Source organism: Bos mutus, chromosome X (assembly GCF_027580195.1).
Source record: "Bos mutus isolate GX-2022 chromosome X, NWIPB_WYAK_1.1, whole genome shotgun sequence".
Classification (NCBI taxonomy): Eukaryota; Metazoa; Chordata; class Mammalia; order Artiodactyla; family Bovidae; genus Bos; species Bos mutus.
Genome location: NC_091646.1, coordinates 74,685,636 through 74,700,263, shown reverse-complemented (window position 1 = coordinate 74,700,263; position 14,628 = coordinate 74,685,636).

Below are 14,628 nucleotides of genomic sequence, written 5' to 3'. Positions count from 1 at the left end.
TTTCAGCTACTTTATCAGAAATAAGGTTAATACTAAATAGGAAACGATGTAATCAAGGGTAGTTTTGAGCCACTAAGAATTCATACCTCCAAGACTCAGCTGTGTTCTCAATATAACCCAACAACTAAATTACATCTCTAAAGTTCTGAGACTATCAACAACTATTCTAGCACTTCTTCAAATTTCTGACCCTCCTACTTAAGCTGATAGCATTCTTCTCAAATCCACAAGAGAAGAATCTATCAGATAATAGATGTATTCTAGAGATACACTGGAAACATGAACATAATTAACGCACGTTGTTGTTGTTGTTCATTCTCCCAGTTATGTCTGATTATTTGCAACCATATGGACACCAGCACACCAGGCTTTTCCAGTTCTTCACATCTCACAGAGCTTGCTCAAATTCATGTCCACTGAGTTCATGTTACCATCCAACCATCTCATCCTCTTTCATCCCCTTCTTCTCCTGCCTTCAATCTTTCCCAGCATAAGGGTCTTTTCTAGTGAGTCAACTCTTCTCATCAGATGGTCAAAGAACTGGACCTCCAGCTTCGGTACCAGTCCTTCCAATTAACATTCAGGACTCAATTCCTTTAAGATTGACTGGTTTTCTCTCCTTGCAGTCCAAGGGACTCTCAGAGTCTTCTCCAACACCACAGTTCAAAAGCATCAGTTCTTTGGTGCTCAGCATTCTTTATGGTCCAACACTTAAATCCATACAACTATTGGAAAAAACATAGCTTTGGCTAGACAGAGCTTCGTCAGCCAAGTAATGTCTCTGCTTTATAAAATGCTGTCTAGGTTGGTCATAGCTTTTCTTCCAAAGATAAAGTGCCTTTTAATTTTATGGCTATAGTCACCATCTGCAGTGATTTTGGAGACCTAGAAAATAAAGTCTCTCACTCTTTCCAATTTTTCCCCATCTATTTACCATGAAGTTATGGGACCAGATGCCATGATCTTAGGTCTTGAATGTTGAATTTTATGCCAGCCTTTTCACTCTCCTCTTTCACTTTCATCAAGAGGCTTTTTACTTCCTCTTCACTTTCTGCCATTAGGGTGGTGTCATTGGCATATCTGAGGTTACTGATATTTCTCCTGGCAATCTTGATTCAAGCTTGTGTTTCATCCATCCTGGCATTTTGCATGAATTAATCTGCATATAAGTTAAATAAGCAGGGTTAAAAAAAAATGCAGCCTTGGCCTACTGCTTTCCCAATTTGGAAACAATACATTGTTGCATGTCCAGTTCTAACTGCTGCTTCTTAATCTTCATACAGGTTTTTCAGGAGGAAGATAAAGTGGTCTGGTATTCCCATCTCTTGAAGAATTTTCCACAGTTTGTTGTGACCCACACAGTCAAAGACTTTAGTGTAGTCAATGAAGCAGAAGTAGTTGTTTTTCTAGAATTCTTTTGCCTTTTCTATGATCCAACAGATGTTAGCGATTTGATCTCTGGTTCCTTTGCCTTTTCTAAATCCAGATTGAACATCTGGAAGTTCTTGGTTCATGTACTGCTGAAGCACAGCTTGGACAGTTTTCAGCATTATTTTCCTAGCATGTGAAATGAATGAAATTGTGTGGTTTTTTGAACATTCTTTGTCATTGCCTTTCTTTGGAATTGGAATGAAAATTGACCTTTTCCAGTCCTATGGCCACTGCTGATTTTTTTTAAAATTTGCTGGCATATTGAGTGCAGCACTATAACAGCATTATCTTTTAAGATTTGAAATAGCTCAACTCCAATTCCATCACCTCCACTAGCTTTGTTGTAGTGATGCTTTCTAAGGCCCACTTGACTTTATGCTCCAGGAAGTCTGGCTCTTGGTGATTGATCACACCATCATGGTGACCTGGGTGATTAAGATCTTTTTTTGTATAGCTCTTCTGTGTATTCTTGCCAGCTATTCTTAATTTCTTCTGCTTCTGTTAGGTCCATAGAATTTCTGTCCTTTATTGTGCCCATTTTTTCATGAAAAGTTCCCTCGGTATCTCTAATTTTCTTGAAGACATCTCTAGTCTTTCCCATTCTATTGTTTTCCTCTATTTCTTTGCACTGATCACTGAGGAAGGCTTTATTATCTTTCCTTGCTATTCCTTGGAACTCTGCATTCAGGTTGGTATATATTTTCTTTTCTCCTTTACTGTTAGCTTCTCTTCTTTTTTTAGCTATTTGTAAGGTCTCCTCAGACAACAGTTTTGCCTTTTTGCATTTCTCTTTTTGGAGATGGTTTAAATCTCCATTCATAACTCTTCAGGCATTCTGTCTGTCAGATGTAATGTCTTGAATCTATTTGTAACTTTAACTGTATAATTGTAAAGGATGTGATTTCAGTCATACCTTAATGGGGTAGTTGTTTTCCCTACTTTCTTCATTTAAGCCTGAATTTTGCAATAAGGAGTTCATGATCTGAGCAGTAGTCAGATTCCAGCCTTGTTTTTGCTATGTACAGAGCTGATTGTGGCTCAGATCATGAACCCCTTATTGCCAAATTCAGACTTAAATTGAAGAAAGTAGGGAAAACCACTAGATCATTCAGATGTGACCTAAATAAAATTTCTCATGATTATACAGTGGAATGGAGAAATAGATTTAAGGGACTACATCTGATAGACAGAGTGCCTGATGAAATATGGAATGAGGTTCGGGACAAACTGGAGACAGGGATCAAGATCATCCCCAGGGGAAAGAAATGCAAAAGAGCAAAATGGCTGTCTGGGGAGGCCTTACAAATAGCTGTGAAAAGAAGAGAAGTGAAAAGCAAAGGAGAAAAGGAAGGATATAAGCATCTGCATGCAGAGTTCCAAAGAATAACAAGAAGAGATAAGAAAGCCTTCCTCAGTGATCAGTGCCAAGAAATAGAGGAAAACAACAGAATGGAAAAGACTAGAGATCTCTTCAAGAAAATTAGAGATACCAAGGGAAAATTTCATGCGAAGATGGGCTCGATAAAGGAAAGAAATGGTATGGACCTAACAGAAGCAGAAGATATTAAGAAGAGGTGACAAGAATACACAGAAGAACTGTACAAAAAAGATCTTCATGACCCAAATAATCACGATGGTACAATCACTCACCTAGAGCCAGACATCCTGGAATGTGAAGTCAAGTGGGCCTTAGAAAGCATCACTACAAACAAAGCTAGTGGAGGTGATGGAATTCCAGTTGAGCTATTTCAAATCCTCAAAAATAACACTGTGAAAGTGCTGCACTCAATATGCAAGCAAATTTTGAAAATTCAGCAGTGGCCACAGGACTGGAAAAGGTCAGTTTTCATTGCAATACCAAAGAAAGGCAATGCCAAAGAATGCTCAAACAATCGCACAATTGCACTCATGTCATACGCTAGTAAAGTAATGCTCAATATTCTCCAAGCCAGGCTTCAGCAAAACATGAACAGTGAACTTCCAGATGTTCAAGCTGGTTTTAGAAAAGGCAGAGGAACAAGATTAAATTGCCAACATCCACTGGATCATCTAAAAAGCAAGAGAGTTCCATAAAAACATCTATTTCTGCTTTATTGACTATGCCAAAACCTTTGACTGTGTGGATCACAATAAACTGTGAAAATTCTGAAAGAGATGGGAATACCAGACTACCTGACTTGCCTCTTGAGAAACCTATATGCAGGTCAGGAAGCAAGAGTTAGAACTGGACATGGAACAACAGACTGGTTCCAAATAGGAAAAGGAGTACGCTAAGGCTGTATATTGTCACTTTGCATATTTAACTGATATGCAGATTACATCATGAGAAATGCTAGGCTGGAAGAAGCACAAGATGGGATCAAGATTGCCGGGAGAAATACCAATAACCTTAGATATGCAGATGATACCACCCTTATGGCAGAAAATGAAGAAGAACTAAAAAGCCTCTTGAACCAAGTGAAAGAGGAGAGTGAAAAAGTTGGCTTAAAGCTCAACATTCAGAAAACGAAGATCATTGCATCTGGTCCCATCACTTCATGGGAAATAGATGGGGAAACAGTGGAAACAGTGGCTGACTTTATTTTTTTGGGCTCCAAAATCACTGCAGATGGTGATTGCAGCCATAAAATTAAAAGACACTTACTCCTTGGAAGGAAAGTTGTGACCAACCTAGATAGCATATTGAAAAGCAGAGAGGTTACTTTGCCAACAAAGGTCCATCTAGTCAAGGCTATGGTCTTTCCAGTGGTCATGTATGGATGTAAGAGTTGGACTGTGAAGAAAGCTGAGTGCCAAAGAATTGATGCTTTTGAACTGTGGTATTGGAGAAGACTCTTGAGAGTCCCTTGGACTGCAAGGAGATCCAACCAGTCCATTCTAAAGGAGATCAGTCCTGGTTGTTCATTAGAAGGACTGATGCTGAGGCTGAAACTCCAATACTTTGGCCACCTCATGTGAAGAGCTGACTCATTAGAAAAGACTCTGATACTGGGAGGGATTGGGGGCAGGAGGAGAAGGGGACGACAGAGGATGAGATGGTTGGATGGCATCACTGACTTGACGGATATGAGTTTGAGTAAACTCAGGAGTTGGTGATGGACAGGGAGGCCTGGCATGCTGCAATTCATGGGGGTCACAAAGACTCGGACATGACTGAGGGACTGAACTGAACTGAGAGCTTCTCCATCTTCGGCTGCAAAGAATATAATCAATCTGATTTCATTAATGACTATCTGGATATTGTCATTGCTGAACTATTTGTAATAACAAAAGACAAAAGGAAAAAAATGGTACATTTACAAAATGGAATTCTAAGTGCCTGTGAAAGGAGTCATTTACTTCAATATCCCCTATGACAACAGCAATTAGAGTAAACATTAATTTTATATGCATCTGCCCTGGGTATCACATGTTTGAGGAAGGAGTTTAGCCCTGTGACTTCTTTGGAAAGAATGATGCTAAAGCTGAAACTCCAGTACTTTGGCCACCTCATGCAAAGAGTTGACTCATTGGAAAAGACTCTGATTCTGGGAGGGGTTGGGAGCAGGAAGAGAAGGGGATGACAGAGGATGAGATGGCTGGATGGCATCACTGACTCGATGGACATGATTTTGAGTGAACTCCCGGAGTTGGTGATGGACAGAGAGACCTGGCCTGCTGCAATTCATGGGGTTGCAAAGAGTCAGACACGACTGAGTGACTGAACTGAATGGAACTGAATGACACATGAAGTAAATACCATGACAGTTAAAGTTAATGCAGGCTATTTCGATTAGGATATGGGCTCTGAGATCCTAGTTAAATTCCTATAAATTTGTATCTTATGATTACCTTTATATGACCCCCTCTTGATACCCCTGTCTCTGGTAACCATCAATATGATCTTTGTTTTCTGAGTTTTTTTAAAAGAGAGATTGCATCTAAATGTGATATCATACAGCATGTGTTTGTCTTGTTCTATATCTCTTAGAATGTCCTTAAAACCTAGCCATGTTGTCACACAAAAAAATGATTATTTTATTTTTATGGTGAAAAATACTCCTTTATATGTTGTTGTTGTCTAGTCACTAAGTCGTATCCAACCCTTGTGACCCCAAGAACTGTAGCCCGCCAGTCTCATCTGTCCATGGGATTTCCTGGGCAAGAATGCAAGGGTGAGTTGAACTATTTCAAATCCTAAAAGATGACACTGTTAAAGTCCTGCACTCAATATGCCAGCAAATTTGGAAAAACCCAGCATTGGCCACAGGACTGTAAAGTGTTGGTTTCATTCCAATCCCAAAGAAAGGCAATGACCAAAAATGTGCAAACTACCTCACAGTTGCAGTCATCTCACATGCTAACAAAGTAATGCTGAAAATTCTCCAAATGAGGCTTCAACAGTATGTGAACGGAGAACTTCCCGATGTTCAAATTGGATTTAGACAGGGAACCAGAGATTAAATTGCCATGACATCTATTGGATCATTAAAAAAGCAAGAGATTTCCAGAAAATATCTACATCTGCTTTATTGACTATGCCAAAGCCTTTGACTGTGTGGATCACAACAAACTGGACAATTCTTAAAGAGATGGGAATATCAGAGCACCTACCTGATCTGCCTCCTGAGAAATCTGTATGCATGTCAAGAAGCAACAGTCAGAACTGGACATGGAACAATGGGCTGATTCCAAATTGGGGAAGGAGTTCATCAAGGTTGTATATTGTCACCCTACTTATTTAACTTATATACAGAGTACATAATGCGAAATGCCAGGCTGGATGAAACACAAGCCGGAATCAAGATTGCCAGGAGAAATATCAGTAATCTCTGATATGCAGATGACATCACCCTCATGGCAGAAAGTGAAGAGGAATTAGAGCTTCTTGATGAAATTGCAAGAGGAGAGTGTGAAAGCTGGCTTAAAACTCAACATTCAGAAAACAAAGATTAGAGCATCTGGTCCCATCACTTCATGGCAAATAGATGAGAAAACAATGGAAACAGTGAGAGACATTATTTTCTTCGGCTCCAAAATCACTGCAGATGATGACTGCAGCCATGAAATTAAAAAGACGCTTGCTACTTGGAAGAAAGCTACGACCAAACTTGACAGTATACTAAAAAGCAGAGACATTACTTTCCCGACAAATGTCCATCTAGTCAAAGTTACGGCTTTTCCACTAGTCATGGATGGAAGTGAGAGCTGGGCCATAAAGAAAACTGAGTACTGAAGAATTGATGTTTTTGAACTGTGATGTTGGAGAAGACTCTTGAGAGTCCCTTGGACTGCAAGGGTCAAACCAGGCAATCTTAAAGCAAGTCAACCTTGAATATTCATTGGTAGGACTGATGTTGAAGCTTTAGCTCAATATTTTGACCACCTGATGCAAAGAACTGACTCTTAGAAAAGATCCAGATGCTGGAAAAGATTGAAGGCAGGAGGAGAAGGGGACGACAGAGGATGAGATGGTTGGATGGCATCACTGACTCGACGGACATGAGTTTGAGCAAGCTCTGGGAGTTGGTAATGGACAGGGAAGCCTGGCGTGCTACAGTCCATGGGGTCAGAAAGATTCAGACACGACTGAGTGACTGAACTGAACTGAACTGAACTAAATACTGGCATGGCTTGCCATTTCCTTCTCCAGGGGATCTTCCCTATCCAGGGATTGAAACCACACCTCCTGCATTACAGGCAGATTCTTTATTGCTTAGCCACCTGTGAAGCCCATTCCAAGATATATATATTTTATTATTGCATATATCTTTTATATAATAAGATGGAATATTGTTCAACTATATATATATCAACTACATATGATATATATTATTATATATGGTATTATAAAAATATCAATATTCAACTGTATATATATATATATATATAAACAATATTGAAGTGTGTGCATATGTGTGTGTGTGTGTATATATATATATATATACATACACACACTTCTTTCTACCCATTCATCTGTCAGTGGACATAGAGGCTATATGCATGCCTTGGTTCTTGTAAATAATGCTCCATAAACATGGAAGTGAAGGTTTCACTTCTATATAGTGTTTTTTTTTTTTTTTTATTTAGATATGAGCACCAAAGTACAATTGCTGCATTCATATGGTAGTTCTATTTCTAATTTTTAATAGAACCTCTGTACTCTTTTCTGATGAACCATCCCACTACCAATGCAATGCACTAGAGTACCCTTTCATCACATCCTCACCCATATATTTATCTCCTGTCTTCTTGATGATAAAACTTTAGGTGGTATTGCATTGTAATTTTGTTTTGCATTACAATCATCCCTAATGATTAGTGATACTGTGCACTTTTTGATGTACCTGTTGGTCATTCGTTTATCTTCTTTGGAAAAATGATCTTTCAGGTCCTTTGCTCCTTTTAATTAGACTATTTGTTGTTTTCTTAACCATATTTTATATATCGTTAGTATTTTTCTATTCTATAAGTAATCTTTTCATCCTGTACATCATCTCTTTTGTTATGCAGTAAAGTTTAACTTTGATATAGATCCACTTATTTCATTTTGTTGCTTGTATTTTAGGTGCCACGTTGAAAAAAAAAAAAAAAAAAAACATTGCCAAGACCCTGTCAAGGAAATGTTTGTCATGTTTCTAGGAATTTTATCTTTGGTCTTACATTTAAGTCTTTAATACATTTTGAGTTAATTTTTGTGACTGGTCTAATATGGGGGGTCTAGTTTTATTCTTTTACAAGTAATATCCAATTTTCCCAGCCCCAGTTATTAAAGAGACAGTCTTTTCTCCATTGAGTATTTATGGCTTCCTTCTCAAGTAATATTTGGACGTATGCATCGGTTTATTTGGGCTTCCCTGGTGGCTCAGACAGTAAAGAATCTGCCTGCAATGTGGGAAACTCGAGTTTGTTCCCTGGGTTGGGAAGATCCCCTGGAGAAAGGAATGGCTACTCACTCTAGTATTCTTGCCTGCAGAATTCCAAGGATAGAGGAGCCTAGCAGGCTACAGTCCATAGGGTCGCAAAGAGTATGACATGACTGAGTGACTAACACTTGCACTTGCATAAATTTATTTACTGGCTCTCAATTCTGCTACATTAGTCTAGGATTCTTTTTTAATGCTAGTACCATGCTGCTTTGATTATTATAGTTTTATAATACAGTTTGAAATCAGGAAGTATAATGCCTCTTGCTTTGCTTTTCTACCTCAGGATTACTTTCACTTCTTGAGGTTTTTTTGTGTTTACATATAAATTTCTAGAATTGTTTCCTACTTCTGTAAAAGCATTGGAATCTTGACTACAATTGCCCTGAATCTATAGATGGTTTGAATGGACATTTTAACAATACAAATTTTTGCAATCCACAAACATGGAATACGTTTATATTTATTTTTGTCTTTTTCAATGTCTCTCATCAGTGACTTAGAATTTTCAGTGTAGAGATTTTTCACTTCCTTGGCTAAATTTATTCCAAAATGCTTTATTGTATTAGATGCTATTTTATACTAGATAGTTTCTTTTTTTTTTTTTTTCAGGTAATTTGTTATTAGTACACACCAACAATACTGATTTTTGTATGTCAATTTTGTATTCTGGCATTTGACTAAATGGATAAATTAGATGTAACAAAATTTTGGTAGAGTACTTGGGTTTTCTATACATAAAATCATGTCATCTAGAAACAGAACAATTTTAATTCTTCCTTTTCAATTCTAATGCTTTTTATTTCTTTTTCTTCCCTGACTGCTCTGACTGGGACTTCTAGTATTAGAAGTGATGATGATGAGGAGTGTTGATTAGGAGTGATGAAGGTGGAAACCATTGTCTTGTTCCTTATCTTAGAGGAAAAGTTCTCAAGTTTTCACCATTGGGTATGATATTAGTAATAGTTTGCCACATATGACTTGTATCCGGTTGAAATACATCCTTTTTATAACTGATATGCTCAGAATTTTCATTATTCTGTGTGAATTTGTCTGCCGAATTTTGTCAAGTGCTTTTTCTGCATCTATTGAGATGATATGATTCTTTCATTTCACTCTGTTAATGTGATGTAACACATTGATATATATATATATATATATATATATATATATATATATATATATATATTTTCACCCCAGGATAAATCCTATTTTATCATGAAGAATAATTCTTTTAATCTACTACTGAATTCCAGTTGCTAGTATTTTATTTAGATATTTTGTAGGTTTTTTTTTTTTTTTTTTTTTGGCATGTCAGATCTTAGTTCCCCAAACAGGGATTGAACCCATGCCTCCTGCATTGGAAGTGCAGAGTCTTAATCACTGGACTACCAGGACAGTCCTGAGAAGTTTTGTTTCTATATTCATCAGGGATATGAGCCTGTAGATTTCCTCTGTAGTAGTCTTCATTTATGGTTTTCATATCAGGATAATGCTGAACTCGAGAGGGTCCCCTGGTTTTAATGTTTTGGAAAAGTTTAAAAAGGATTTCTGGCAATTTTTCTTTAAATTTTTGGTAAAATTCACCAGTGAAGCTATCTGATCTTGAGTTTTCCTTCATTCAGTTCAGTTCAGTCGCTCAGTCATGTCCGACTCTTTGTGACCCCATGAACTGCAGCATGCCAGGCCTCCCTGTTGATCACCAACTCCCAGAGTTTACTCAAGTTCATGTCCAGCGAGTCGGTGATGTCATCCAACCATCTCATCCTCCGTCATCCCCTTCTCCAGCCTTCAATCTTTCCCAGCATCAGGATCTTTTCAAATGAGTCAGCTCTTCGCATCAAGTGACCAAAGTATTGGAGTTTCAGCTTCAACATTAGTCCTTCCAATGAATACTTAGGATTGGTTTCCTTTAGGATAGACTGGTTTGACCTCCTTGCAGTCCAAGGGACTCTTAAGAGTCTTTTCCAACAGCACAGTTCAAAAGCATCAATTCTTTGGCACTCAGTTTTCTTTATAGTCCAACTCTCACATCCATACATGACTACTGCAAAAACCATAGCCTTAACTAGAAGGACCTTTGCTGGTTTCTTTCATTGGGAGATTTTTATTACTGATTCAATCTCATTACTAGTAAATGGTCTATTCAGATTTTTATTTCTCTCTAATTCAGTTTCAGTAAATTATACATTTATAATAATTCTTCCATTTTTTCTAGGTTGTCTAGTTTGTTGGTGTATAGATTTTCATAGTAGTCTCATGATCCTTTGAATTTCTGTGGCATTAAATTTAATGTCTCCCTTTTTTATTTATAGTTTTATTGGCTTGGCTTTTCTCTTTTTTTTTTTTTTAGACTAGGTAAGGGATTGCTAATTTTGTTTATCTTTCTATGAATAACTGTATTTTTTTTAGGTGTAAAGTTTTTATTTATTCTCCTCAGAAACTCAGTTGTATGCCTATTTACTAGGAATTTTTGCATTCGATATTGGTCAATTCGCCACCATTGTATCTTCTTCATATACTCCTTCTCTCTCTCTTCTCTCTTCTTTTGGAATTTTTAATATTTCTTTTTTTTTTAATTTTATTTTTAAACTTTACGATATTGTATTGATTTTGCCAAATATTGAAATGCATCTGCCACAAGTATACATGAGTTCCCCATCCTGAACCCTCCTCCCTCCTCCTTCCCCATACCATCCCTCTGGGTCGTCCCAGTGCAACAGCCCCAAGCATCCAGTATCGTGCATCAAACCTGGACTGGCGACTCGTTCCGTATATGATATTGTACATATTTCAATGCCATTCTCCCAAATCATCCCACCCTCTCCCTCTCCCACAGAGTCCAAAAGACTGTTCTATACATCAGTGTCTCTTTTGCTGTCTCATACACTGGGTTATTGTTACCATCTTTTTAAATTCCACATATATGCGTTAGTATACTGTATTGGTGTTTTTCTTTCTGGCTTACTTCACTCTGTATACTAGGCTCCAGTTTCATCCACCTCATTAGAAGTGATTCAAATGTATTCTTTTTAATGGCTGAGTAATACTCCATTGTGTATATGTACCACTGCTTTCTTATCCATTCATCTGCTGATGGACATCTAGGTTGCTTCCATGTCCTGGCTATTATAAACAGTGCTGTGATGAACATTGGGGTACACGTGTCTCTTTCAATTCTGGTTTCCTCGGTGTGTATGCCCAGCAGTGGGATTGCTGGATCATAAGGCAGTTCTATTTCCAGTTTTTTAAGGAATCTCCACACTGTTCTCCATAGTGGCTGTACTAGTTTGCATTCCCACCAACAGTGTAAGAAGCTTCCCTTTACTCCACACCCTCTCCAGCATTTATTGTTTGTAAACTTTTGGATCGCAACCATTCTGACTGGCGTGAAATGGTACTTCATTGTGGTTTTGATTTGCATTTCTCTGATAATAAGTGATGTTGAGCATCTTTTCATGTGTTTGTTAGCCATCTGTATGTCTTCTTTGGAGAAATGTCTATTTAGTTCTTTAGCCCATTTTTTTGATTGGGTCATTTATTTTTCTGGAATTGAGCTGTTTTAGTTAAGCTTTTCTATTGTTTTTTTTTTTTTTTTTTTTGTCTTCTATTTAATCTATTATGGTGTGGTCTTTATCATTTCCTTTCTTCTGCTGACTTCAGGCTAATTTTGTTCTTTTTTATACTTTCCTAATGAATAGGGTTAGGGTTTTATTTAAGATTTTTTTGCTCCTTAAAGTAGGTGTTCATTGCAAAGAAAAGAATAAAATACTTAGGAATTTATCTACCTAAAGAAACTAAAGACCTATATATAGAAAACTATAAAACACTGGTGAAAGAAATCAAAGAGGACACTAATAGATGGAGAAATATACCATGTTCATGGATTGGAAGAATCAATATAGTGAAATGAGTATACTACACAAAGCAATTTGTTGATTCAATGCAATCCCTATCAAGCTACCAACGGTATTCTTCACAGAGTTAGAACAAATAATTTCACAATTTGTATGGAAATACAAAAAACCTCAAATAGCCAAAGCTATCTTGAGAAATAAGAATGGAACTGGAGGAATCAACCTGCCTGACTTTAGGCTATACTACAAAGCCACAGTCATCAAGACAGTATGGTACTGGCACAAAGACAGAAATATAGATCAATGGAAAAAAATAGAAAGCCCAGAGATAAATCCACGCACATATGGGCACCTTATCTTTGACAAAGGAGGCAAGAATATACATTGGATTAAAGACAATCTCTTTAACAAGTGGTGCTGGGAAAACTGGTCAACCACTTGTAAAAGAATGAAACTAGAACACTTTCTAACATCATACACAAAAATAAACTCAAAATGGATTAAAGATCCCAATGTAAGACCAGAAACTATAAAACTCCTAGAGGAGAACAGAGGCAAAACACTCTCCGACATAAATCACAGCAGGATCCTCTATGACCCACCCCCCAGAATATTGGAAATAAAAGCAAAAATAAACAAATGGGACCTAATTAAACTTAAAAGCTTCTGCACAACAAAGGAAACTATAAGCAAGGTGAAAAGACAGCCTTCAGAAAGGGAGAAAATAATAGCAAATGAAGCCACTGACAAACAACTAATCTCAAAAGTATACAAGCAACTCCTACAGCTCAATTTCAGAAAAATAAATGACCCAATAAAAAATGGGCCAAAGAACTAAATAGACATTTCTCCAAAGAAGACATACAGATGGCTAACAAACACATGCAAAGATGCTCAACATCACTCATTATCAGAGAAATGCAAATCAAAACCACTATGAGGTACCATTTCACACCAGTCAGAATGGCTGCGATCCAAAAGTCTACAAGCAATAAATGCTGGGGAGGGTGTGGATAAAAGGGAACCCTCTTACACTGTTGGTGGGAATGCAAACTAGTACAGCCACTATGGAGAACAGTGTGGAGATTCCTTAAAAAACTGGAAATAGAGCTGCCTTATGACCCAGCAATCCCACTGCTGGGCATACATACTGAGGAAACCAGAATTGAAAGAGACACGTGTACCCCACTGTTCATCGCAGCACTGTTTATAATAGCCAGGACATGGAAGCAACCTAGATGTCCATCAGCAGATGAATGGATAAGAAAGCAGTGGTACATATACACAATGGAGTATTACTCAGCCATTAAAAAGAATACATTTGAATCACTTCTAATGAGGTGGATTAAATCAGAGCTTCTTATACAGAGTGAAGTAAGCCAGAAAGAAAAACACCAATACAGTATACTAACGCATATATGTGGAATTTAGAAAGATGGTAACAATAACCCTGTATATGAGACAGCAAAGGAGACACTGATGTATAGAACAGTCTTTTGGACTCTGTGGGAGAGGGAGAGGGTGGGATCATTTGGGAGAATGGCATTGAAACATGTATAATATATATATGAAACGAGTCTCCAGTCCAGATTTGATGCACGATACTGGATGCTTGGGGCTGTTGCACTGGGATGACCCAGAGGGATGGTACGGAGATGGAGGAGGGTTCAGGATGGGGAACACGTGTATACCTGTGGCAGATTCATGTTGATATATGGCAAAACCAATACAATATTGTAAAGTTTTAAAAAAAAGTTGTTTATTACTGTGAACTTTCTTTTTATAATTGTTCTTTTGCATGCTATAAATTCTGGTATAGTTTCAATTTTCATTTGTTTCAAAAACAACTTATAATTTTTTTTTCCTTTAATTTCTTCTTTGACCCATTGGTTGTTCAGGAGAGTCTTTTTTTCCATATATTTATGAATTTTCTATTTTTCCTCTTGTTGATTTTGAGTTGTATGCCATTGTGATCAGAGAAGATACTTGGTATGATTTCAATCTTCTTGAAATTGCTAAAGTTTGTTTTCTGGCCTAACATATGATCTAACCTAGAAAAAGATTCTATGTGTGCTTGTGGGGGAAAAAAAAGTGTAATCTGATGTTGTTGGATAGAGTGTTCTGTGTACGTCTGTGAAGTTCATTAGGTCTATAGTGTCAATCAAATACACTATTTCCTTATTCATTCTTGTTTGGATGAGCTATCCACTGTTGGTAGTAAGGAATAAAAATGTCCAACTATTATTGTATTGCTATATATTTCTCCTTTTACCTATGCTAGTTTTGCTTTACAAATTTGGTGATCTCATGTCAGGTAAGTAAATATTTCAATTGTTATACTGGGCTTGCCAAAAAGTTTGTTTGGGTTTTATGTAACACCTTATGGAAAAACTCAAACAAACTTTTGTCCAGCCCAATATCTTCTTGATGTATTG